This window comes from Pinus tabuliformis, chromosome 4_1 (genome assembly GCF_031772625.1).
Source record: "Pinus tabuliformis cultivar Carrire ecotype Pingquan chromosome 4_1, CPIR1, whole genome shotgun sequence".
Classification (NCBI taxonomy): domain Eukaryota; kingdom Viridiplantae; phylum Streptophyta; class Pinopsida; order Pinales; family Pinaceae; genus Pinus; species Pinus tabuliformis.
Genome location: NC_142303.1, coordinates 978,420,832 through 978,446,601, shown reverse-complemented (window position 1 = coordinate 978,446,601; position 25,770 = coordinate 978,420,832). Strand labels below are relative to the sequence as shown.

Genomic DNA, 25,770 nt, shown 5'->3' with positions numbered 1-25,770 from the left:
TTAGAGCTATACAAGATGCTCGCGGTAGGAATTATTGAGCCTGTAGAAAAATCTGATTAGGTAAGCCCAATGGTGGTACAGGAAAAGAAGTAGAAGGATGAAATAAGGATATGCCTAGATCTCAGGAAGTTGAATGACACTTGTGTACATGATCCCTTCCTGACTCCGTTTACTGATGAGTGTACTCCTTCACTGATGGCTTCTCTGGGTACCATCAAATCAAAATCGCACCTGAGGATAGAAGTAAGACGACCTTTATGACTAAATGGGGATGTTTTCAGTACACTATAATGCCTTTCGGATTGAAGAATGCGCTTGCGATTTTTTCGCGCGTAGTCATTGCTGCATTCAAAGAATTCATTCATAAGTTTATGGAGGTGTACTTTGATGACTAGACTATGTTTGGGCTGGTAAAATTCCATGTGGCAAGTTTGCGCCTGATGCTAGATACTTGTCAAAGGTACCAGATTGCGCTCAATTTGAAGAAATGCCTGTTTTGTGTTCCTTTTGGGACTCTGTTGGGTCATGTGGTTTGTAGACAGGGACTGATGGTAGATTCCATGAAGATCGCAGTGATGCGTAACTTGGAGGCATCAAGGAGTGTGAAATAGCTGCGCGCAACCCTAGGACATATTGGGTATTACCAGAAGCTTATCAAGGGCTATGCCCAGATCACCGCACCTATGGAGAAGTTGTTGAAAAAGGATGTCATGTTTTGTTGGAATGAGGATTGTAAAAAAAGCTTGGATGTATTGAAAGAAAAAATGGTCACCATGCCAATTTTAGTCTTCCTGGATTGGAAGAAGGAGTTTCATGTACATGTAGCCGCGTCATGTATAGTGCTGGGAGTAGTACTAACACAGGCTAGCAGAGGAGAATTGGACCATCCTATAACATTCACAAGTAGGAGGTTATCCAAGGATGAGAATAACTATTTAACCACTGAGCGCGAAGGGTTAGCCATGGTATACGCGCTCTAGACGTTTAGACACTATTTGCTGGGTGGATATTTTAAGATGTATACGGATCGTTCTGCGTTGAAATACCTGGTCAATAAGCCTGTGTTGGGGGGGAGAATCTATAGGTGGTTTTTATTGTTCTAGAAGTAAGATTTTGAGGTCATTGTGAAACCTGGACGACTGAATGCGGGACTAGACCATCTGTTGCGCATCAAAACAGGGGAAGAGCCCTCTAATTTGGAGGAGGGATTGCCTGACGCGTAGCTATTCACAGTATGCCTCGCGAATGGTCTCTTTTAAGACATCATACACTTCCTAACAACAGGAACTGCCCCAGAAGGCTACACCGTTCAATAGAAGAAGGAGTTAGTGGTGCACGAAATTTTTTTGTTATTGCCAGGCATTTGTAAAAAATGGGGTATGAAGAAGTATTATGATGATATGTGTTATCACTGAAAATTCTGTTGCCAAAATTTCTTTAGCCTGGCTTAAGGACAGGGTGTTTTTGCAGCGCATGAATCCTCTTTTAACAGTTTCGCAGCGCAACATGCTTCAAGTGATTCCGTAGCGCGCTACGAAATTAGGGATTTGCTCGGGTTTTCAGTAGAAGGTTCATATACTAAATTTAGATGATGAGCAGAGTGATGTAAAGGCCAAAAAGGGAATGCAGTGGTAATGCATAAGCTATTAGAATGGGCTCTGGACACAGCATGGCATGTGGCAATATTCTCCTCGACTACTCCTGTACTTTACACCCAAATGACAAGCCAGCGTGAAGCTTTTGTAATTGGCAAACAAAGGAAAATGTCGGTTGTTATGAACTTCAAAGAGAAATCCAGATCCTTTGCTCCTCCCTGCACCGAAAAAATGATTTGAGTGGATTGATTGTGTATAAAGCTGATAGTTAAATTGAAGTATACTTGTATTGGTTTAATGTTCTCATTAGCAGTTGCAAAACAGTGTCTATGGTTTAGTGGCCAATCTTCTGGGTAAATCAAATAAGAGTTTGTGCAGTCTTCAATAGATTATTCCCTTCTGTTGGGTGATAATGATATAAGAGGGGAGTCTCATATTAAAGAAGTGACTGGTGAAGAAGCAGATGCTTTCAGAGGAAGACTCATTCGTAGGCTTACATCTGTCATTGTGCACCATGTACCAACATTTTGGAGATTAGCTCTTTTGATATTCAATGGGAAGTTTGCTAAGGTAGGTTCAACAAATGGCGCTCCTGGTTCAGTGAAACATGAATCTATTCTTGAACGCAGTGGATCAGCGTTTGCTATTTCTTCTTTGCCTCTATCCTTTGGTGAAATGCTGGTCTCTGCAATGGATGAAATTAGTAAATACCCGGCCTGTTGCATCTGATGTATCTTGTCCACTTAGCTTGAGAACACCATCATGCTGTTATTGGAGTTGGAGCCTGAGTCAAATCCAGTTTGGCATTATCTTAATATTCAGAACCACAGAATTCGTGGCCTCTTGGAAGGCTGCGCATTTGATCATGAGGCACGAATGGATGCTCTATATTGCCATGTCCGTGAACTAGCATGGAGAATGCGCATAAACTGTTTGACAATATCAGCATTAGAATTTTCTCTTATGGAATGCAGTGATTAAATGCCAAGTGTCAAGTGGTTTTTATAAAGATTTGATTGCCACAAGGCCGCCATGATTAGTGACACCGGGATAGAGATGTGGCACAAGGGCTGGAATTATGTTAACTGGTGTCGTTAAAAGATGAGTGCGCATTGAATAAAAACAAAAGAAGGAAGGCCTGAAACGTGCTGGAGCAACGAGACCTCAAAGCTGGACTCCATCCTTTATAGCACCGATTCGTTTTCTGATACTTTCGTCGACAATCTGGAGTTAGATTACAAGCATCATATGAGTGGAAAGGGAAATGGTGTGCTTATATACAAGTTTTATGCTGTGGTTGTGCGCGTCGACAACATTGGAGGACGACTTTTTTATTGTTTTGTACAACATGCTTAAGGACAAACAAGAAGTTTCGGCCCAGACAATTTGAGTATCATCCATCTGATGCTAGTTTGATGGTCTTCGGGACTTTGGATGGAGAAGCGGGAGAAGGGGCATGTCATAGTTCAGCAGAGTCTCGAGGAACTTGTCGAGGATATGACCAAATTTCAGGACTTTGTGCATTGGCCCTCATACCGGCGCCCCCCTGCATTACAAAGTGCTTCTTTTCCATAGAGTTATCAAAGGTTTTATAATACAAGGTGGAGACATTTCAGTTCAAAATGGTACAGGGGGTGAATCAATATATGGATTAAAGTTTGATGATGAAAACGTTCAACTGAAACATGAGCGCAGAGGAATGTTGTCAATGGCAAACTCCGGACCTAATACAAATGTCTCTCAATTTTTCATCACAACAACAAGGACTTCCCATCTGGATGGAAAGCGTGTTGTCTTTGGGAAGGTAATTAAAGGCATGGGAGTTGTACGTGGCAATGAGCATACTCCCACAGAAAGTAGTGACCGCCCTTCTCTAGATGTGGTAATTTCAGATTGTGGGGAGATCCCAGAAGGATCAGATGATGGAATAGCTAATTTCTTCAAAGATGGAGATTTGTATCCAGACTCGCCAGCTGATCTTAATGAGAAATCTGCAGAAATTTCATGGTGGATGAATGCAGTAGATTCTGCGAAATGTTTTGGGAATGAAAATTACAAGAAAGGGGATTATAAGATGGCTTTAAGAAAATACAGAAAGGCATTGCGCTATCTTGACATTTGCTGGGAGAAAGAAGGCCGTGATGAAGTTGATATAAATGATGAAGTGCACTACCTGATTCGAGATCTGGTGATGCATATGCATGAACAGGAGCAAGACCTAAAGAATAACATTATTGGTTTTCTTACCAACATATCGGTCCCTGGAGCAGCAGTGACTGTTTGAACCAATAGAATGACATATGAATAAAGTTGCATCACCAAAGGTTGAACGGATCACTGTATAGGTCCTTCTATTGTTTCTGTTTGTTGCTTGTCGTTAGAATTCATGTTGGGTTTTCATTAGGGGCTGTTTGGAGGACACTGACATGAATACAGTCATCAATTACAACTACAGGATACCAATCATATTCATAAGCAGAGCTATGATTTTATGATGTTCGATCTTCTTTAAAATGATGATGATGATGAATCAATGATAATGCGGCAGTACATGACATCATTACAACACCCATACTACAACTGCAATGAAATTAAGTGAAAGTTATGTTTTGCAAGAACCTGTACCAGCCCCAGTGTTATGCAGAATATAGTAATGTTGTAAAGAGGAGGTTCAGTAATGAAGACTGTGAAGTGGAGCGAGCCCTGGTTTTGTAGGCCTGGGGAAGTAGATCAAGATAAGAAAATCAGAGTGTTACCTTCCTCAAGCCACATTCTAGGATGTGTTTCAAGGTCCACGTTCTTCATAGTAGCATTGATATTGAACAAGTAGCAAGAGAAACTACAGGTCAATTTGTTTTCTTTCTATTGAAAGTTGCAGCTTTAGAGGTGGTACGAAGGACTTCTGAAGCAAAATTTCCAGTAGTATGGAGGGGTATACAAGGACTTGGGTTGCTTAAATGCACACCTTTTAGCTGGTTGCAGAGGTGGACTCCATTCAGACTTCTTGCTAAGAGCACACAGGAATTATCAAGATTCTCAAGCAAATCATTTACCAACTACAGATTCATTTGCTACGGAACAAATAGAGGTTGTTAACAGTAGTTTCGTAGCGCGCTACGAAACTGCTGTAGGTGGTGATTTTAAACGCAGAGCAGCTATTGTGATACTGTGAGCGAGATTTGTGGGAGAGAGACATCTGTCTATCAATATCACCTACAGCACATCAGAAACATGGCAGCATTCCATACCTGGGGTTATTAAAAGAGCTGGGACATGTTGCTGAACTTTCGAAGGATGGTAGGAGACAGGGACCTTAAAAATAGGTGTTTTGATCTTGATGATAAATGATCCATCAGCGCTAACAGGTATCCAAAGTCAGTGTTCCTTGCATCTTTAGCTCAGATATCTCAGCCTAACTGAAGGAGGACAGCTGTCAAGGATCCAAGAAGAATCAAGCATACGAGGAGAATGGAATTAGTGTTTTAGTTTGATTAGGATTTTGTGTAATTACAGTTCAGCACTTTGTAATTAATGAATTAGTTAAATAGCATGTAGGAGTAGTTAATAGGGCTTTCGAGCTCGCTCTAGAGAGGAAAGAATGTATTCCTATAAATGGATCAAATTAGGATGTAATAGGGGTTGGAGATTTTATACAAAAACAGAGTTTATTTGGGCCAATGTAAAGACTTATTACAGTAATAGTAAAGCAGTGGTTGTTTCTTCTCAAGATTCTCAATGGATTATATTGTTCAAATATGATGGTGGTTTATTCTCTTAATGTTCTTTTACAGCCTTGTTATAGCATAATCACTCAGAATTCATTTTTAATGCTCTGACTTCCTGTATGTTTGGCAAGCTGTGGTTTATGTGAAATATGTTTGAACATCTGATGCAAAGAGCCTTGACTTCCATGAAATGACTGTGATTTTGTTTACTAAATGTGTGAGACTCCATAGCCCAATGAAGACCAATTTGATATGTGTCCAACCAGCTTTGTTTTCATGAATGTGTGAAGAGTTAGCCATCTGTTGTTGTGAATGATTTTTATCAAAAGTTTGTGAGAGAGCCCTCTCTGACTAAGGAGGCTAATCCTTAGTCTAAAGTCTAGTTGAAAGAGTTACATGAAATCTTGCTTGGTTGCAGCCCTTAGTACTGATTTTGTGATAACAATATGTACTAGAGTTTGAAAGGAGAAGTATCCTCATAGACACTCATGGGGAAGCTGCAAGAGGCCATTATGCAAGAAGAGCGACCATGCAGAAGATTCTACGCGCAGGGTTGTGGTGGCCAACCCTCCATCAGGATTCAAAATCTTACTACAAGGCGTGTGATGTGTGTCAAAGGACTGGTAGGCCATCACGGAGGGATGAGCTACCTCTAAACCCATAGATGATGTTGCATCCTTTTGATAAATGGGTGATATTTTATTTTGTGGGACCCATTTCGCTCCAAGGAAAGAAGACAGGAGCGTGGTACATTATCACTGTGACTGAGTATTTGACTCGATGGGAGGAGGCACAACATGTGAAGGACTACATAGGCATGACTGCTGAAAAGTTCCTCTTTGAGTATGTACTGACCTGATTTGGGTGTCCAAATATTTTGATGAGTGATCGTGGTACGCACTTTTTGAACGAAACAATCAGCACGTTGACGGAGGAATTTCAGGTATATCACCAGAAAATCATGCCTTATCACCCACAGGCTAATGGGATGGTGGAAGCATTCAATAAGGTGCTGGAGAATGTGCTGACCAAGTTTTGCAATGCTCAGTGAAGTGATTGGGACTTGCGCATACCCGTAGTACTATGGGGCTATTGGACGACATGCAAAAATTTGACAAGACAGATACCCTTTAGGCTTGTATATGGTGTTGAAGCAGTGATTCCCATGGAATACATTATGCCTAGTCTACGCATAGCAGCACTAATGGGTATGACCGATTGCAGAGCCCTGAAAGAGAGGCTCATGCAACTGGATGAGCTTGAGGAAGGGAGATTTCTTGCTGGATTTCACCAACGGGTCCAAAAGTATTGTGAAAAGCATGGCATGATCGACACATTAAGCTGCGCACCTTTAAGGTAAATGATTTGGTTTTGTTATATGACAGCAAGTTTGATAAATTTCCAGGGAAATTCAGAATGCACTAGTTAGGGCCCTATGTCATTAAGGAGATTATCGATGGTGGAGCAATTCAGTTGGTTAAATTGAATGGAGATTCCTTCCCAGGGAAGGTGAATGGTAGTCGATTGAAGCCATACACCGGTGATCCGGCCAGGTGACTATATGAGGGTAGCATAGTCTTAGCGCTCCAGGTAGCTGAAAGGAGGCGCAGGACTATAAACTACACTGCCCGGGTTGGGGAATTGCACAATTGGAGGATTGTGCGGGATGAGGAAATGTCATAGGGTTCGAGACAATGCGAAGGGAGCTGCGCTACCCAGGGAGAAATCATACAAGTTGGACGAAAAGTGACCGTTAATGTCACTGTTCATGATTTGACGGTAGAAATGTGGCTAAATGGAGCGGGCGACGTACATTTAAGATGGACTTTATGGGAAAGATCCTTAAAAATCCGCCACCAATTTGGCATTAATGAACCAAATGTGGGGGGAACGGTTGGATTTGAATTCGAAATGCCCTATAAATTACAAGCCGCTACCCAACGAAACACACTTGACATTTTGTGAATTGAGTTGTTGAGCTCTCAAGTGCACATGAACCGTGAATTATTTGAAGCTCTGCTAGCGAGTTCGGCGCTTGAGAAATTACCAAAGGAGACACAAGAACTGTTGAATAAAATCATGTTGACACCCGCAAAAGCTATGGACACCGAGGCTGTGACAGCCGAGGGTGCTGTGCTGAAAGTTTTTAGGGAGGTAGAGGAGCCTGCTCTAGAGGTGGCTGAGGTATTAGCTGAAGTTCCCAAATCACCACAGACACCTAGATCAAAGCCGACCTTGACCAAGAAGAGTGAAAAGGAAAAAAGGGCAAGCAGGCTGCGATACCGGTGCATGCGTCACCGAGAAGAAACCCACTGAAGGAAAAGCCCACCACACAGGGAAAGGGTAAAGCCATTAACCTGGAGCCGGAGGAGGAAGAAATTGAAGACATCCCGATGGATGATGAGTACTTGGGGGTAGATGTGGAGGAATTTGAAGTCCAAGGTGCTGACCCTATCACTAAGTTGCCCGAGTATGTCCCTCTGCGCAAGGGCTAGACCAAGGTGCCGAAGGACATTGACCACCCTCTGCTTCCAAATGAGATTGTCTTTGAAGGACCACGCTTGGGGCAGGTTCCTCTGTTAAAACTGGAAGATTGGGACTTAGCTGATCATGAGAAGTTCCTGCACTTAGAGACAGAGCAACTAATGCACTGCATTATTGATACAACCACTGAGATGAATGCATTGGAACTGCAGAAGTGGCTCAGGGGAGTAGACAAGGCAGATCTGCTCAACCTGCTATGGGTTCCGCACTAAAATCATACCCCCATTATAATATTGCTCATCAAGCAGATGCTATGCTTGGTGCACGATGGGTGTATATGGCTGGAGGAGCAAATACCCATCATCGACAGATTGATCCATAGGATCATGTGGCTACCCTAAACAGGGGAAAATCTGGCCATGATGTTTGGCAGAAAAGGTGGCGAGGTGGCCCTCGCAGAAGCTAAGAAGGAGAAATTCAAGCTCGTAAAGAAGTTGCGAGGCTATGCCATCTCAAGTATCAGTGACCCTGTAATCAAGGTGGCCACACAGATTTTGGCAGGAAAGGTTATGAGGAAGTGTCGCGCAGATGAAGTGTTGACACCAGTCGTTGCTCTTGCAACCCAATGCACCAAAGGAGTCCAGTTCAATTGGGCGCACTATCTCTGCGGTGAGTTCCTTGCGAACTACCGTGAGGCATAGGAGCTCAACAAGACTTTCCACTATGCGTGGCTCTTGTTTTCTATTGTGCTGGTAGCCTGGGAGCTGCCGGAAGATAGTCAATTCCCCTCGGTCATGCCAGACCTGCCAGAAGCAGTGAAGTATGCTTCACTGTGGGCAACCAAGGATGCTCAACGCATCAAAGATAGCAAGATCTTCTAGATCTTGATGGAAATGAACATCCGCATGGCTATCAATCGCAAACCGCGGTTGTCGCCTACTATGTTTTCCAACTTGCCAGGGTGTGTGGAGTTTGAGGAAAACTTTCACCATGTGTCGATTAGGGCATGGAAGGACCCTGCACAGACATGCTATGACTTGCCTTATTGGAAATGGATGACGCAATTGATGTGGTCCTTGATCTTTGGCCGACAGAGTGGCACACTAAGTCAGACTTGGTGGTGGGGGTGAGAAAGTTTGCTGCACAATGCAAAAAGGATGAGGCCAAGCTCAAGATGGAGCAGCTGGTTGAGAAGGGGAAGAAAGAGGCTGCTAACAAGGCCCAGGTGGAGCGTGATGCCGCCTAATAGATAGAAAAGCAGACATGCGAGACACAACGTGGCTTTGACAAAGACGAGAGGTTGCCTTCATCCGATATAGAGGAAGAAACGGATGAGTAAAGAGAGAAGCACGACGTGGACTCACAGATGACATCGACCTGTAGGTGACATCGGCCCACAGGCAACATCGACCCACATCAAGCGTCCAAGGGAACAAAATAAGGTGGGGTCGAGGAAGAAATCCAAGGCCACTAAGGCATCACTGGACCCAATCACCCTCACAGAGGGTGATTTGCATGACATTGGAGACACGATGCGGGATGTCACCGCGGAGGCACTACAATAGTTCAAGCAGCAACAACAAATACTATCGGGGGCCATCGAGATAGGTCTGTAAGAGCTATAGACCCGCGCATCACAAGCTAGCACCGTGTCCACCAGCCTTGCTATCGGCACTTCAGAAGCTGCCGAAATGCTACATGCAAAGGTCTCCAGCGTGATAGTGCTTCCAGATGGAGCACTAACCATGGAGAATGAAGTTGACAGGCCCACTATCAGCGCCTTCAATGGAGTAGGTTTGAACTTGGTAGTGCTCCTTTGCGAGGCACTCCACCTATTGTAGGATGGAGTGATTGCAGAGCTAAGGGCCTGCATAGACCTGCGCATCACAAGCTGGCACGGTGTCCACTAGCCTTACTATCGACACTTCAGAAGTTTCCGAAATGCTACGTGCGAAGGTCTCTAGCGTGATAGTGCTTCCAGATGGAGCACTAACCATGGAGAATGAAGTTGACAGGCCCACTGTCAGCGCCCTCAATGGAGTAGGTTTGAACTTGGCAACGCTCTTTGGCGAGGCACTCCACCTATTGTGGGATGGAGTGATCAACGAACAAAGGATTAATAATGAACATATGGCCCTACAGTGAGACTCTACCATCGCCACCGTGACCGAGGTAACTGATCGAAACAAGCATATAGTAATTCAAGTCATGGAGGAGGCATGCCAAATGGTCCCAGAGTTGGCCATTCCTAAGGAAGAACTGATCGAGGTGCACATTCACAAGCTAGCCACAGGGGTGTGTGATGCTCGCACAGAGATGGCTAGGGTTCAGCTGGAGCTGAACCTACAGATTGGAGATTTATGGTTGAAGGCCCAGCCTTCAACTCCACCAGAAGTAAAGGAGCAACATGCAACCACTATCATAAAGGAAATAACGGTGGTAGACATTGTAGTAGCAGACTACACACAACTTTTTGAACAGTTGTTGGAGGTTTTGACAAGTCTGTAGGAGGACCCTAATGTACAACGACTGGAGACATAAGTGTGAGAACTGCAGTAACGCTATGACAAAGTAAAAGGCACAACGAGAACTTTCGCTCTCACGTAGAGACTGGCGAAGCTACAGGATGCCAAGAAATTCAAAGAATAGGTAGATGCAGTGCAACACAAGGAGGCAGTATTGAAGGCATGCCTGAAGCCTTGGTTGGATGAGGCTTATGCGGTCATGACCTTTATTGAAGGTAAGCTTGCTCAACTGCAAGTAACTCAGCAGAAGCTTCAGGCTAACTATTGGCTTGTAGGGGCCTGACCTAGGTTCAGAGTTAATTAGCCAAACAAATCCTTGTACTACTGGCCCTTCCAGCAGCAGTTCGCGGAGCGCGGACTGAGGTCTCACCCGAAGTAGTATGGGGGGGGTGTTGGAACCAGGTTTCTGCACCCTTGAGATGTCTAAGGGGTTGATTTGATTCAACTGTTAGTCCCTTCATGTAGGTTACTTCGTGCACTTCCTTGTCCTTCACAGCCTAATATATTCGCCTTCGCACAACCCTAACCAGGGGCTGTGGGGCTTCCGCGCTGCTGGAGAAGCGCTCTACACTATTTCCTTAAGTCACACCCGAGATCTTACTTATCTTCTTACACTAGTTAGTTATATTCGCGTAAATGGATGCCCTATGTTATACTTATTTATAAAACACATTCATATCAGTTCGCACAACAAATAAACAGTGAACTGGCAATTCATACCCAATAATACATAAAACAGGAAAAGATACACTGAAATATGGTATAACTTCTCTTTTATTAATTCTTCCCACGGTTATAGACTCGACTTACCCTGTGCACTCAACTGCAGGGGTCCGCGCACTCAGTTGTAGACTACTAGGCCTCTGCGCACTGAGCTGTAGAGCCTTCTCCTACTCTACGACCCAAAGACACGATTTACAATTGACTCAATGCTTCATCAATCCCTTAGAATCATCATGTTTAGATTAGATCAACTATTTTCTACACTTAGAGCCTCGCTCGATTTACATAATCCCATGGTCCGTGGGCCATGGGTAGATCTTTCGAACTGACATTACATTACAAAAACAAAGGCGGGCAACCCTATGACTCTATTATTACTTCGCGCTTGCACCCACAATTCGCAGAGTCTTTACAATGGACTTAGTCAAAACTTGGGCTTTAAGCCCCAAAACATGTCTTGGGGGGATTCCATGACCAGCATGCCCCCAAAGAAAACATCGTGACTCGCCCTTGAGTCACTCTGTTTGTGTGGAGATCTTCGCACGGAGTCCTTCCAACTCTGCTCAAATAGCTGCAAGGTCAACAGTGCACTGAGCGGGTGCCTGCTGAATGTCTTGTACACATTTTTTTGAGACCACGGTGTCAGAACTGCTTCCCTGGATCTGTTCCTACGTCCCTCATATTTGCACGAGCTTTCCTTCAATTATTGATGTAATGAAGAAGGCCTCATCAATCCAAGGCTGAACGCGCGCCTTCAGAACTGCTTCTCTGTGTTGTGCTGCATCCACTTTCTCTTTGAACACTTTGGCCTACTGCATTCGCGCGAGCCTTTGAGTGAGGGCCATTGTCTGTGTGGTCCCTTTGAAGCTGTCATACTGTTGCTGGAGCTCACGCGCCTCTGTCTCTAAGCACTGGATGTTAGGGTCCTCTTGTAGATTGGTGAGGACCTCGAAGGACTCTTCCAACATTCTGGTGTAGTCCCTTACTGCATTGCTGATCTCTTCCATCCCTGATGTAATAGCGCTGGCACACTTTTCTCTTACCTCTGGAGGGGTGGATGGTTGCGCCTTCAACCACAACTCTACTATCTGAAGGTTCAACTCCAGCTGAACCTTGGTCATTTCTTCTCACGCATCGTGCATCCCTGCTGCTAATCTGTGGATGCGTGCCTCTGCTAGTGTGTCTGATGGGATGGCCAGCTCAGGGACCATTTGGTAGGCTTCTTGTAGTAATTGTACCATCTTCTTGTTTTTCAACACCACTTCATCGCGCTGCAAGATGAACTGCTCCATGTTGATCCTTTTCTCACTCAACACTTGCAACGCGCAGCTCTCCCTAGCCTGCAATTCTACAGTAATCCCACCTATAGAACATAGAGTGTCTCCCACGAAAGTGCAACCATGTTGATCCCTATCCCTTTGAGTGCACTAACCGTAGGCCTGTCGGCCTTATTTGTTGTAACCAGTGCTCCCTTTGGCAGCACTATGGTGTTGGTTGCCCGAGCGCGTAGAATTTGCTTGGCTGCAGCTATCCCTATTGCAAGGCTGGTCGAAAGGGTACTAACCTGAGGAGTGCGCACTTGCAACTCCTGAATATGTGCTCTAAGGGCCCCCAACACAATCTATTTCTCCTCCACGAAGTTCTAGAGGGCCTCGATGGTGATGTTGTGCACTGTTTCGCCTATGTCGTGCAAATCACCCTCAGTAAGGGTGATTGGGTCGATCAACAGCTTGGATGCTTTCACCTTTTTGCATGGCCTTGTCTTCTCACCCGAGCACTGGTGCTTTAATAGTGTTGACGCTATTAATGGGTCCACACTTCCCTCTTCTTCCTCTGTTTCCATCTCTTTCTGCTGCCCATACGAAGGCGAATTCTGGCCCTCGTGTGCTCTCTCAGCTGCCTCCTGTGCTACTGTTGCTGGGGCCTTTTTCTGTTCTACTGCTGTGTGCGCAGCGTCCTGCGCCTCCTGCGCTTTTGCTGCCACTGCTTCTTGCCTTCTCTTCTCTGCCAACTGTGCCATGCGCAATTTGGCCTCCTCTTTCTTCTTCTGTGCAACAGACTTCTCCACTGCCATGATGTCTGGGGCGCGCCACTCCGGTGGCCATGTCTCCAGTACATCAAAAATTACATCATCTGTGGCTATGAAGGGTAGCTTGCTCCATTTCTTGGTTGGGTCCTTGCGCGCTCTGATATATATGTTGTGGAAGTCCGCTTTAAATTTTGCAAAACTTTGCAGGTTGTTGTAGATAGTGGGTGATAACTGTGATTTGCGGTTAATCCCATTTTTGATGTTCATATCCATGAACACTCAGAATATCTTGCTGTCGTGGATCCAGTTCGCGTCTTTCATGGCCCACAATGAAGCATATTTCACGGCCTCTGGTAGATCCCTGTCAATTGTGGGGAACTGGATGTCCTCCGTAATTATCCTGCCACCAGCACTATGGACAACAGAAGCCATGCATAGTGGAGCGTTTTTCCTTGTTCCTGGGCCTTGCAGCAATTTTCCAAGAACTCTTTACATAAGAACTTGTACCAGTTAAACTGGACCCCCTTGGCGCATTTCTAAGCAAGTGCAACCATCGGCATGGGCACCTCATCCGCGCGACACTTCCGCATGAGCTTGCCTGCCAATATTTGGGTCGCCACTTTAACTGCTTTGTTGTTGATGCTGGATGTGGCGTAGCCCCTTTTCTTCTTCTCCAGCTTGTATTTCTTTTTCATGGCCTCCACGATGGCCAAATCACTGCTCTTCCCCTCCGAGATGTCTGCGGGGTCCTCTCCTTTGCATGGGAGCCGGGTAATGCAATGGATTAAGTGGTTTGTGATGGGGATGGGATCCTCTAGCCACAAACACCCACCATGCACTAGGCATATCAGATGCCTGATGACGAATATATTTACTGGGGCATGGTGGAAATGCGACACCTAGAGCAGGTTTAATAACCTTGCCTTTTCCACTCCACGTAACCACTTTCACGGCTCCAATTCGATAACCCTCGCCGCGGTGTTTTTCTTGGGCTTCATGAGCTATGTGGTCTCTAGATGAGGGAATTTCTCGTGATTAGCGAGATCCCAATCTTCAAATTTCAAGTTTGGCACCCGCCCTAGGTGCGTGTCCTCAAAGATGATGTCGTTCGGGAGGAGTAGAGTCTAGAGAGAGCTCTTTCTCTCGTTGAGGTCCTTGGGCACTTTTGCCTTCCCCTTCCACGAAGGGATATACACGAGCAACTTTGTTGGAGGGTGTGTAGGCTCAGTTTCTTCCTCCATGCCCTTGTCCTCGTCTTCTTCAATTATGAGGTCCTCCAAGTCTTCCTCCTCCTCGTTAGTTTCCAAGTTAATTGCATTCCCTTTCTCCTCCATCGTTAATCTTGTGTGTAGCGGGTTTCTTGGGGACACACGCACCAGGCTCATCGGCTATTTGTCTTTCTTCGGCCTCACCGTGCGTGGTGATTTAGGGATTTTTGCCACAATCCTGGAGCCTTCAGGGGCATCTTCCATAGTCAGGGCCTGCGCGGCCTCTTCTACAATCATCTCTGCAATTTCCCTAGCTTCCTCAGATGCTACCATCTTGCTCGTCCAAAAATATCTTAGTTGCTTAATCAGGGGCTCAATCAACACTCTCCATAGGGAAAACAGGTCTCGACTCAAAATACGTGGGGCATATGACAACTCAATTCGCAAATGAGTAAGTGTTGTTTGCTGGGCAACCCTTTGTAATTTAAAGCGTCTTTTTAATTTGAATTCGACAGTTCCCCCCAAATCTGGTTCATTAATGCTCCCTTAGCGGTAGATTTTCCCAAATCTTGCCCATAAAGCGCGTCTTAAATGCTTACTGCCCGCTCCATTTGGTCTCAAGTCGAGCATCAAATCGTGAATAGTGACTTCAACAGTAACTTTCTAGCCAACCTAAGCGGCAGTGCAGCCCCTCTTGCGTAGTCGCGGACCTCGTGACACTTTACTCCTGTGCGCAGCTCCAACACCATGCAGCTCCCATGCAGAGTAGTTTATAGTCCCATGCCTCCTTTCAACTGCTTGGAGCGCTAAGACTGTACTTCCCACAGCTAGTCAGGTGGGCACGCCACCTATATAAGGTTCCAACCAGTCATCCATCACTTTTCCTGGAAAAAATTCACCTTTTATTGTTACTGGCTATGTCGCGTAGTTTATCATCTGTGGGGCACCACCATGGTTGACCTGTTTAGTAATATGCAATCCAATCCAAGGCATCTGGCTGATCAACTCTTGGTCGTAGTTCCAAAATTCGTCACCGTGATCGTGCGCACCCTATTTTATCACCCTAGGTTTCTTAGCGAGAAAATCTTCCTTTATTTCGTCCTCAAGCTTCTTGACTTCCGCTTCCACCAGAGCACTTTTCTCCCTTAATCACACCCTTTCTTTCATAAGTTCCTGGAGCCTAAGAGCATCCTATCAGATTGCCTCCTTAGGTCCTCAGTGTTTTACAATGTTCGGCTGCGCGATCCCTTCTTCCAAGGCTCCACGATTTGTCATATCTACCGGTGCTACTATGCACAGATTAGGCATTTTATACTCTATGGGGATTACAACGTTCGCTCCATATTGCAGCCTTGGAGGTGTCTGTACCGTCAGTTTCTTGCACGTGGTCCTATAAACCCATAGAACTGTTGGTACGCGCTGGTCCTAATCAGTCCGTTGAACACCATATACTTTGTTCAGTGCTTTGCGTACTTTGTTAACAGCTTCTTCTTAGACAACCTTCTACACACTTGTTCTTTCTATGCTTTGTTTTTCCAATTGGGGGGGTCATTTGCGTAATTGCCTCGACTGCACATGCTTATTGACTGTGTCTCCTAATGCGAATTATGTGTGCATCCACGCAGGTTTTTTAAAATATGCTTGTATCCATCTGGACAGGTGCATGCGCGGATCATTCTGCCCAACAATATTGTCTGTTAATTGCATCTGCGGCTTCCCAAACTGTATGTGCATCATTCTCCTGCATTCGCACTAGTCCTTAAATCTTCCTTGGTGCGTACCCCACCACCTCGTATGCGTAGTGCGCAGTACCCATTTCAAAGCTTCGAAACATTGCTGTTCCGATACCTCTCCTTCAAATCTGTTCAGGAAGTCATCTACCTCGCTTAACCCATCATACGTAGGCAGATCCCTTACCTCTGTTGATATGTGGCGCAACGATCTTGTCATCATGTTGCAGTTCAGCGTGGTTACCGCATGTAACCGGTTCTACCATCACTCTATCTCTTCGTCAGAATTCGATGTTCAGGAGCTTTCGCACTCATGAGATTTGTCCATCCGTAGTGGAATTTACCCAGTCTTTCTCTGGCGCAGTTATCTTGTAGATGCAGTCCAAGTCGTCATCACTTTCATAATCACGCACTAGCTTCATGTAGCGCGATTCTTCTGTAGGGTCAAAAGGTACAACTATTCGTAGATTTTTTTTCTCAAAAATCATCTTGTGCTTCTTTCAATTTATCACCCCATTCATGTCAATGGCCCAGTCTATTCCTAATAGCGTAGGGTATGGATTGCTATCATCAACAATCTCTATCACTTCAAAATCTACCAATGCACTCGCTCCTTCAATGTCTAGAGTGATTCCTTGCAGTCTTCCCATCGGTAGGATCTTTTGCTGGTTCACCATTCATAGCTGGATAGGAGACCGTTGCAGCGTAGGCCTTCCCATGTGCTCCCATGTCTGCTTCGGCAGAACATTCACATCTGATCCTAGGTCCAGAATCACTTGGTCCATCTCATTTTCTCCAATTTGCGCGGTTAATCTCATCTCCCTTTCCCGTCCTCGTCGTGTGCTTTCCGATCTTCCGAACTATGCGCGGTTCTCATGGCGCAGTCCCGGCGCATCTATTTATGAGTTCCTGCAGCCTCTTTATAGCCTTGTTGTCACGTAATAGCTTCATGCATGTTTCGAGGAATTTTGTGAGCATCGATGGGTCCATTTACGACTTCGGCTTGTCTTTGCTTCTTGAAGTGGAGGAATCAGTGAAGCTCTTCCTAGCTTTCATGAAGGTTTCCTTAGCGTGCTCCAAATCAAACTTTGGTTCTTTCGTCGGAGCCTTGCGAACCCAAGTACTCTCTTTAGGCTGCTTAGCTTTGTCATCCCCTGTCGTAATTCAGTTTTGGAGCACAATATTCATATTAGGGTCTTCCTCGCGCGGCTCAGACCTCATCATTTGCAGGTTCTAAGTTGGGGGAGGTTGGAGCGCTCCCTCGTCATGCAGCCATGCTATTAGTGTGGGACAATCCTTGGTCTCATGATCAAATAATGTACAATACAGGCATGGTGGACACGTCGGATTTGTACAATCACAGGCATAATGTCCTAGCCCTCCGCAATTGTAACATATTAGTTGTCAGCGACCTCTTCCAGGTCCTCCTCCACCTAGTCCTCGTTTGCACCCTTGAAATCCGTTTCGCTCCATCCCTACGTTCTGGTCAAGGGGCAACGTTTCAGCATGAACTCTGTAGGTAGGAGTCCTATCCATCAGTAGATCATAACTTCTACAGGTGCGCTCATCATGTCCCACTGACCTACAGGAATTGCAGAACAATTGCTGCTAATTTTGCGTGTACTTCTACAATAAATGACAGCTATCCATAGGATGCTTTCCTCGTATCTGACAAATTGCGCACCACAACACAAGCACTGTGCTAGGTCCTGCTTGTGCCTCTGGTCTCAATGGCATTGGTCCTCCTCCCACAAGGTAATTCGCGAACACTAGGCAGTGGTCCTTGTCATGTCCCTAACCTTTACATTTAACACACCATACTTCATCGCGCACCTCTGGGCGAGCTGTCCTATCCTGTTTCAGACTCTGCATCTCAAGGAAAAAGTTTTTCAAATGCACGTGGAACTGCTGGACTCCCACGTTAGGATCCTGTATTAGGGTCTCATGCAGTCTCATCGCGATCTCCAAGGCTTCGGCTTGAGTTGTTAGCCTCTGTTATGATAGCACATTCCTTAGATGCGGCGTTAACGATGCTACAAACCATTCACAGTGTTGTCCATCCATTAATGTCATGTTAGCTTCTCGAATTGTGCACTTCAGTCTATGATCCAACTCCGAAGGGGTCTCACCTGGTAGCATTATGATTTCCTTGAACCCAATGACTGACTGCACCTTTGAATTTGGCTTGCTAAATTCCCTGTTCAACACAGTTTGGATGTTTGCGATCCCTGCATTCGGATTGTCATTAGAATGCTTAATGTACCAGGTCAGCGCGATCCTGCAGAGTGTTGACCAACGTTTCTTTCTTTATATTGTCATTCATGACTACCTGCGCTTCCCATACAACCTTTTTCATGAACCAAAACTGGTTCAGATCTTCATTTCCTACTCCATTGAACACTTGCAACTTTATCGCACTTGCCATATTGGTTTGCGGTGGTGGTGGAGGTGGTATGGGCGAAGATGGGGGTGAAGACGGTGCAACTGGCGGTGGTGTGGGTGGGGGTGGTATGCGTGGAATCCTTTGCCTTATCAAATTGATCGTACTTCTTGGTGAGACCTTTGCGAGCTCTTCCTCGTCCCCTCACGGAGGTGAAATCAAGGGGCTAGTTTCTAGTTCTGCACTACCTTCGTTCTGTAAATTATCCCACTTTGCATAGCCCCAAACATCAATTTATTCGCATAACCCATTTTTCACACAGTAGAATTTTAATCCAAGTGTTCAAAGACTTAACATACTTACCTCGCGGTCCTTTGAGGAAGCGTCGCTCTGCCTCGCTGTAGCTGACTGAAGTATCTACTACGAATTCAGTAATGAATCCTCCTATAATTCGATCGAGCCAGTGATCAACAACATGCATGATCTTATCGTCCGATGCTTCCAATCTATGCACCAATTTTGGAGTCCACACAATAGGTCTGTCAAGCTTGCACCTTCCTTGGCTATCTGCTAGCTTCACGATCCACTCGTACAAATCAGTAGGGAAATGTGTGAAGAAAGTTTTGTGGATCTCTGTGTACAGGTAGCAGTCTAACCACTCTTCTTTTAATAGTCGTGGGTTCCTGTTCTCCTGCACCATGAACTTGTGAATCTTCCTATCCAACCAATCTTCAATTCCTTTCTTAGTTGGATTCCAGTGATACGACATCAGACATCTCTATACAGATCCCAGTCCTGACAACAAAACCATTTGTTCACTCATAGGGGCTTGACCCAGGTTCAGAGTTAATTAGCCAAACAAATCCCTGTACTACTGGCCCTTTCAGCAACAGTTCACGGAGCACAGACTGAGGTCTCACCCGAAGTAGTATTGGGGGGGGGGGGGGGGGGGGGGGGGCGCTAGAACTAGGTTTTTGCACCCTTGAGATATCTGAGGGCTTGATTTGATCCAACTATTAGTCCCTTCGCACAGGTTACTTCGCGCACTTCCCTGGCCTTTGCGCCCTAATATATTCACCTTTGCACAACCCTAACCAGGGGCTATGGGTCTTCTGCGCTACTGGAGCAGCGCTCTGCACTATTTCCTTAAGTCACACCCGAGATCTTACTTATCTTCTTACACCAGTTAGTTATCTTCACGTAAATGGATGACTTATGTTATATTTATTTATACAACACATTCATATGAGTTCGCGTAGCCAATAACAAAAAACTGGCAATTCATACCTAATAATACATAAAACATGAAAAGATACATAGAAATATGGTATAAATTCTCTTTTATTAATTCTTCCCACAGTTACAAACTCGACCTGCCCTGCGCACTCAGCTGCAGGGGTCCGCACACTCAACTGCAGTCTACTAGGCCTCTATGCGCTTAGCTGCAGAGCCTTCTCCTACTCTACGACCCAAAGACACGATTTACACTTGACTCAATGCTTCATCAATCCCTTAGATTCATCATGCTTAGATTAGATCAACTGTTTTCTACACTTAGAGCCTCACTCTATTTATACAATCCCATGGTCCGCGGACCATGGGTAGATCTTTTGAACTGACATTACATTACAAGAACAAGGGCAGACAACCTTATGACTCTATTATTACTTCGCGCTCTGTGCCCACAATTCGTGGAGTCTTTACAGTGGACTTAATCAAAACTTGGGCTTTAAGCCCCACAACATGTCTTGGGGGGATTCCACAGCCAACACTGAGAGTTCAGGACCAGCGATCGAGTAGTTGGTTGAAGAAGCGACGCAAGTAGCCGCACAGTGCACCGAGGTTGTGGTCATACAGGTCGAGCTGGGAGGTCTTCGCGCCAAGATCTATGCACCTGCAGATTGACTTGAGGATGAGTCACCATGTTTGTGGTGGGGGCCCATTGGGAACTTGTTCCCCCAAGGACAGTTTTAGGGCTAAAAGACATGTTTTGGGACAAATTTTGTAATAAAGTTGTAAAGTCTTCGCATTTTTTGGTCAGGGAGCGCGAAGGTGTCATGAGTCATAAAGGGTTGTCCACCCTTATTTTGTAAAGTGTAAACTTGGATGTAAAGATCCACCCATGGTCCACGGACCATGGGATTGTATAAAAAGGAGCTAAGTAAGTAAGCTTTAAGTACTTTTTAGTGAAGAATGAAGTGAAGAGTCTTGGTAGAGAAGTCTAAGTGTTCGGGTCTTAGCATAGGTAAAGGCTCTGTAGCTGAGTGCACAAAGGCCTAGGGTGGAAGTCCACAGCTGAGTGCACAGACCCCTGCAGCTGTGTGCACAGGGTGGATAGAGGCTGTATTAAACTGAAGGTATCAATAAAGAGAAGTATTCTGCAAATTCTGTGTATTTATTTTCTATTACTGCATCTGGCTATATTGCATTTTGGGTTTAATTTACGATGTTTATGTGATGCGCGAATATATGTGATTATATTGGTTAATTGAACACAAGTAAGAGTATCAGCTTATGCGGCACTAACTGTGATTGTTTAGTAAGATAAGTAAAACACTTAAGATAACTTGGGAACCTGTACAATACGCTGTCATACTAGTGCGAGAGTACCTGGACCGCGGGTTAAGGTTGCACGAAGGTCAATCGTACACCTTCGCGAAGGTACTGAAGGGCGGAATAAAGGGCTAGACTGATAGAACCCTAAAGCTTAGTGACCTGCGCAGAAGTAGGAACAAAGGGTATAAACCAACATCATGACCATATCAGGGTGTGGAAACTTGGTTCCAACATCCCCCCATATTGCTTCGGGTGAGACTTCGGTCCATGCTCTACAGGCTGATGCTGAAAGGGAGTGTAGGGATTTATTTGGTTAACTAATGCTGAACCTGGGTCAGGCCCCACAAAGCCAACACCTTGTAAGAAGTAGGTTACAATTGAACAGAATGCACAAATGTTCTTTCAAAATGTATGGGTACATTTTGCGTTGCCCAAATCTATTATTTTTGATCGAGATTCTCAATTTTTCAGGTAATTTTGGTCAAGCTTATGGGGACTCGTGGACACCAAGTTGAAAAAGAGCACAACATTCCATCCACAAACCAATGGCCAAACAAAAGTGGTGAACAAGACGATAATACATATTCTTTGTGGTTATTGCAACAAACATCCTAAGCTTTGGGATGGACACTTACACTACATTCAACATGCTTATAACCGGGAAAAGAATTCTTTGACTGAAACATCTCCATTTGAGGCATGCTTTGAATACTCACCAAAATCTCCTTTATATTTTATCTTTGGGAAAGATGTGCTATTTATGGTCATAGTGACATTGATAAGGCCAAGTGATTCATTGAACAAGTTCAATTGGTGCATTAGAAGGTTGAAGAACAGTTGGAAAAGGGCCAAGCCAAGTAAAAGACAAGGCATGATAAGCATCGTGTTGACCATAATTTTCAGGTCGGAGATGGAGTTTGGATTTGAATTAGCAAGGGGAGACTTAAAGGAGAAGGTAAAAAACTTAAACCAATAAGGTATGGACCTTTTAAGATTCTATAAAAGATTGGTAATAATGCCTTCTGGTTGGATTTTCCTCCATATATGCAAATGTATGTAGTTATTAATGTTAATAATTTGAGATTATATGATCCTCCTTTGATTGAAAATCAAGGAGAGCATGTTCATATTCCTTCAATAGAATATTTATCTCCTGGATTTCTTAAAGAATTGTAGCAATACACCATCCTTTATTGAAAAACAAGAACTTCAAACGAGGGAATGTGGAGTACCTTTGTGTGGGACTCAAAGGCAAAAATCTAAGCAAAGCCAATGGATTGAGAATGGAAGGGTGAGAAAATATACCCTCATATGTTTGTTGACTGAAAATAGTCTTTTGGAGGTCCAAAAGCTTCCAGTGGGGACGAGTGATCTAAGGGATCAATAACGTGCTCAAAATTTGAAGTGTTCAAAAGTGCTCAAAACCTATACTAAAGTGTAGATCTCGAAGACCCGAATCCAACACAACTTGAATCACTCAAAATCGATATCGTATGCTCCTGATATCATGTTCTATTAGTTTTCCCAAATAGGAAAATAATTTGTAGGTTGGATGCAGGGCTGTTGAATAGAATTTGTACAATGAATAGGCAAGGTGACTATACAACTTGGGCCAATGGCTAGATGCCAAGTGTCCTATTCTGATTGGTTCAATTTTAGGTGTATTTTATTGGTGAATTAAGTTTTAAGTTGGACCAATGGTGGGATTCCACTTGGCCCAGTCATGGGCTGCCACATGGCACCCTAGGGTTCAATAAAATTTGGTTATGGCCAAGCAACAATCGATCATAATTGAACACAGACCTCCAGAGCAACAATTCCTCTCCTTATAGCTAGGGCGCATGGTGTTTCTTAACATATATGGTGGCATAGTTTTATTTAAACTTAATGCATTTTGATATTGGGGGACAGGGCTGGGGCTAAGCCTTGTACTCCAGTCACCCCACGCCCACAATACCATAGGCAGGGGAGTTGAGGGCTCAGGCTTAACCCCGACCCAAGGTTCTAGGAACCATATGAATCAACCACTGGGCCATATGCCGACAATGCCAACAATTGTTGTGGTGAAGAGATTTAGGGACCATTCCACTGTCACCTTATCACCATGTAACCACAACACAGTCATAGCGGAGGGCTCGAAAATTAGTTGCAGAAAAATAGGGACCAACCCACAGTTTCAATGCTACCATATGACCATAATGAATATCTTGATGAAGTTCGGTGTTCTTGCATGGAAAAACGGGAACGACCATGGTTATATGGTGGCCATAGAACTAATCTTCAAATATTTGGGGGCTATGTCGATGGGGGCGGGTGGTTAGCCCTAGCCCCTGGGTGCATGGCCCCATGTGGCCTAGGTTTTCTACAACATGCCTTATTGGGAAATTAAAGTAAGTGACATTTTGCACCCAATTCGACACGAATCTCATCGGCGCTGGGTGAAATTGTCGTTCGGCATGCCTTGGAAAGGCGAAATTCGTAGGATGGTTAACAATCGAGTGAAATTTGAAGATAAGTTAGCAGGTTAAACTTGGAGAGAGAATAACTTCTTTAGTTTTTGGCAAAATTGGTGGGCTCCAGTATTGCAGCAATGATGCTGCAACTCCTGGGACTCCCTTCTTTACTTTTATCAACCTGGTAGTTTGTAACAAACTTGGAAGCGACGGTGCTATATGCACAAGTACTAGCTCTTGCTGCAGGCTGTCACTTGATCAGCTGGCACAAGTCCGCTAGGAGCTTAAGCCAACTTCTATGAGCTCTTAGAAGAAGCTTTTAACTGTGATGGACAAAAGCTAACTTGAAGGAGGCTAATCTACTTGCAGAAAGAAGCTGAAAGCTGAAAGGAAATGCAAACCCTAGCAAACCCTAGTTTTACTGACTAACCCTACTGGTGCAAGAAAAGAGATGAAAGCTGCTGAAATGGATGCCATTGACTCTTGGAAAGGTAAAATGCATGTGACTAAGCTACTCCTGAAGTAAAATCTGAAAAAAAAAAAAAAAAAAAAAAAAAAAAAAAAAAAAAAAAAAAACATCTTTTTGTATTTTTGAGTAATCTTGCAGAATTATTATGCATGTGCTTTAACTGTTTTTGACTGTGCAGAGGTTGATTGGCGAAAGGAAATGGAGTAGGTGCTTGCAGGAGGCTGGGAAGGTGAGAAGAGGGCCTAAGGGGTCCCTAGCATCCTTCCAGAGAGTTTCATAGTGATCAGATCTCGAAAAACTGCTCACGTGAACTTCTACAGGAAGTCTGCAGGGGTTCTACAGGATGTTTTATAGGAACAACCGAAAGAGGATTTTAGAGGATTGATGGAGAAAAGATGGTAGGGAAGTGGGAATGAAGGGTGGATAAGGATTTTACAAGGTATGGGACTTGGTAAATGAAGCTCAGAAGTGATGAAGATAGTTCGCTTTGCTCAAGGATGGAAAAAAAGCAATGTTGCACGAAAACATAGAAATTAGAGCAAATTGGGAAAGTATAGCGAGTGAAGGGTAGGAATATTGGATTAGGTGCTGGAACAGGTTGGATGATGGAGGAAGGGTAGGTAGGAATGTATTACAGATACTCTACACACTATTTTCCAAGACTGATCGAACAAAGACTAGAAAAACCAAAGATCTATCTACTTTGACCTAATCTGACCTAACAACCAGAAACATGATGAACATAAGTTTATAGACAGGAAATCATGAAAATTAACTATGGAAACTAAGCAAGAATAGATCTAAACATGCAAGTACAACTGGTATCAACTTTTCCAACTAAAAATCTAACACTAGCAATTGCATGGAAAGGCAAAAACAGTGTTTTTGTGGCAGCAAGTATGCCTTGGTCTCAGCTCATGGTCCCAAGGAGGGAGAGGTGAGATCAAGGATTGCTTGATGGCATTTTTGCAGAGCTTTTCTGTTACCAAACTATCAAATCAACCTGAAGCATGAAAAGCTATTTTAATCATCAAAAGCAACCTAAGTAACAAAGCAAGATCTTAACCTAAATAGCAGAAATTATTCTATGAATGCAAGGAAAACACATAAAAGTACACAAAGGAGGTACTAGCACTTGGGTTGGGCCCAACCCCAAGAGCTACAACCTCCTAAGAAAGCTCAGAGCTGGTGCAAAGTGAAATTTATCTCCATTACTCAAAAAATAATCATGTCACAAAACTGTTTACAACAAGAGCTCAAAAATGAGCTGAAAGGCAGAGCCGCACTAAAGTGCGAAAAAAAAACTATTCAATAGCTAAACTACCAAGGCTTGAAGCCTTCCTACTTATGCACCACGAGGACTCCCAATAGCCCTCCTTAAATTTAGGGGCTTGGCTACTCAAAACTACAGTTAATCAACCACTTCACAAAATTTTCTCGGCTACCCCTTGAAATCATCTTTGGTGGGCTGTTGAACTCCGAGCTGATGGTGGAGAACTTGAGGAAGGGGTCATTTAGTGTAGGAGACACCCTTCCTACAAATCCTCAGCCTTGTTCCTTTGTATTTGGCTATCAACTTGCTCATAAATGCTTGACCTTGGTCCAAAAGATGTCCAAAAATATGCAATAAGCACATATTAGACTTTTGTGGTCAAGTGACTATTCTCATTCATCAATGAACATAAATATATTCAAAAGCATGCATAAAACTATGTGGAATGGTGGATTAATCAAGAATAATAGGCAAAATGAGCCCATAAAGTTATCCATTTTTTGGGCTCATCATCACCCCCTGTTGAATGTGTTGCTCATCCTTTGAGCAACTAATCCAGCTCATCATCTTTGATTGCTTTGAATGCCTCTATAACATCCCAGGCTTCCGAGGTGATGTCC

At 44.3% G+C, this 25,770-nt stretch overlaps 1 pseudogene; it reads left to right on the top strand.

Moving 5' to 3' along the window:
- Positions 1-1,634: 1,634 nt before the first annotated feature.
- LOC149179401 (peptidyl-prolyl cis-trans isomerase CYP40 pseudogene) lies at positions 1,635-3,879 on the top strand (annotated as a pseudogene).
- The last annotated feature ends 21,891 nt before the right edge of the window (positions 3,880-25,770 follow it).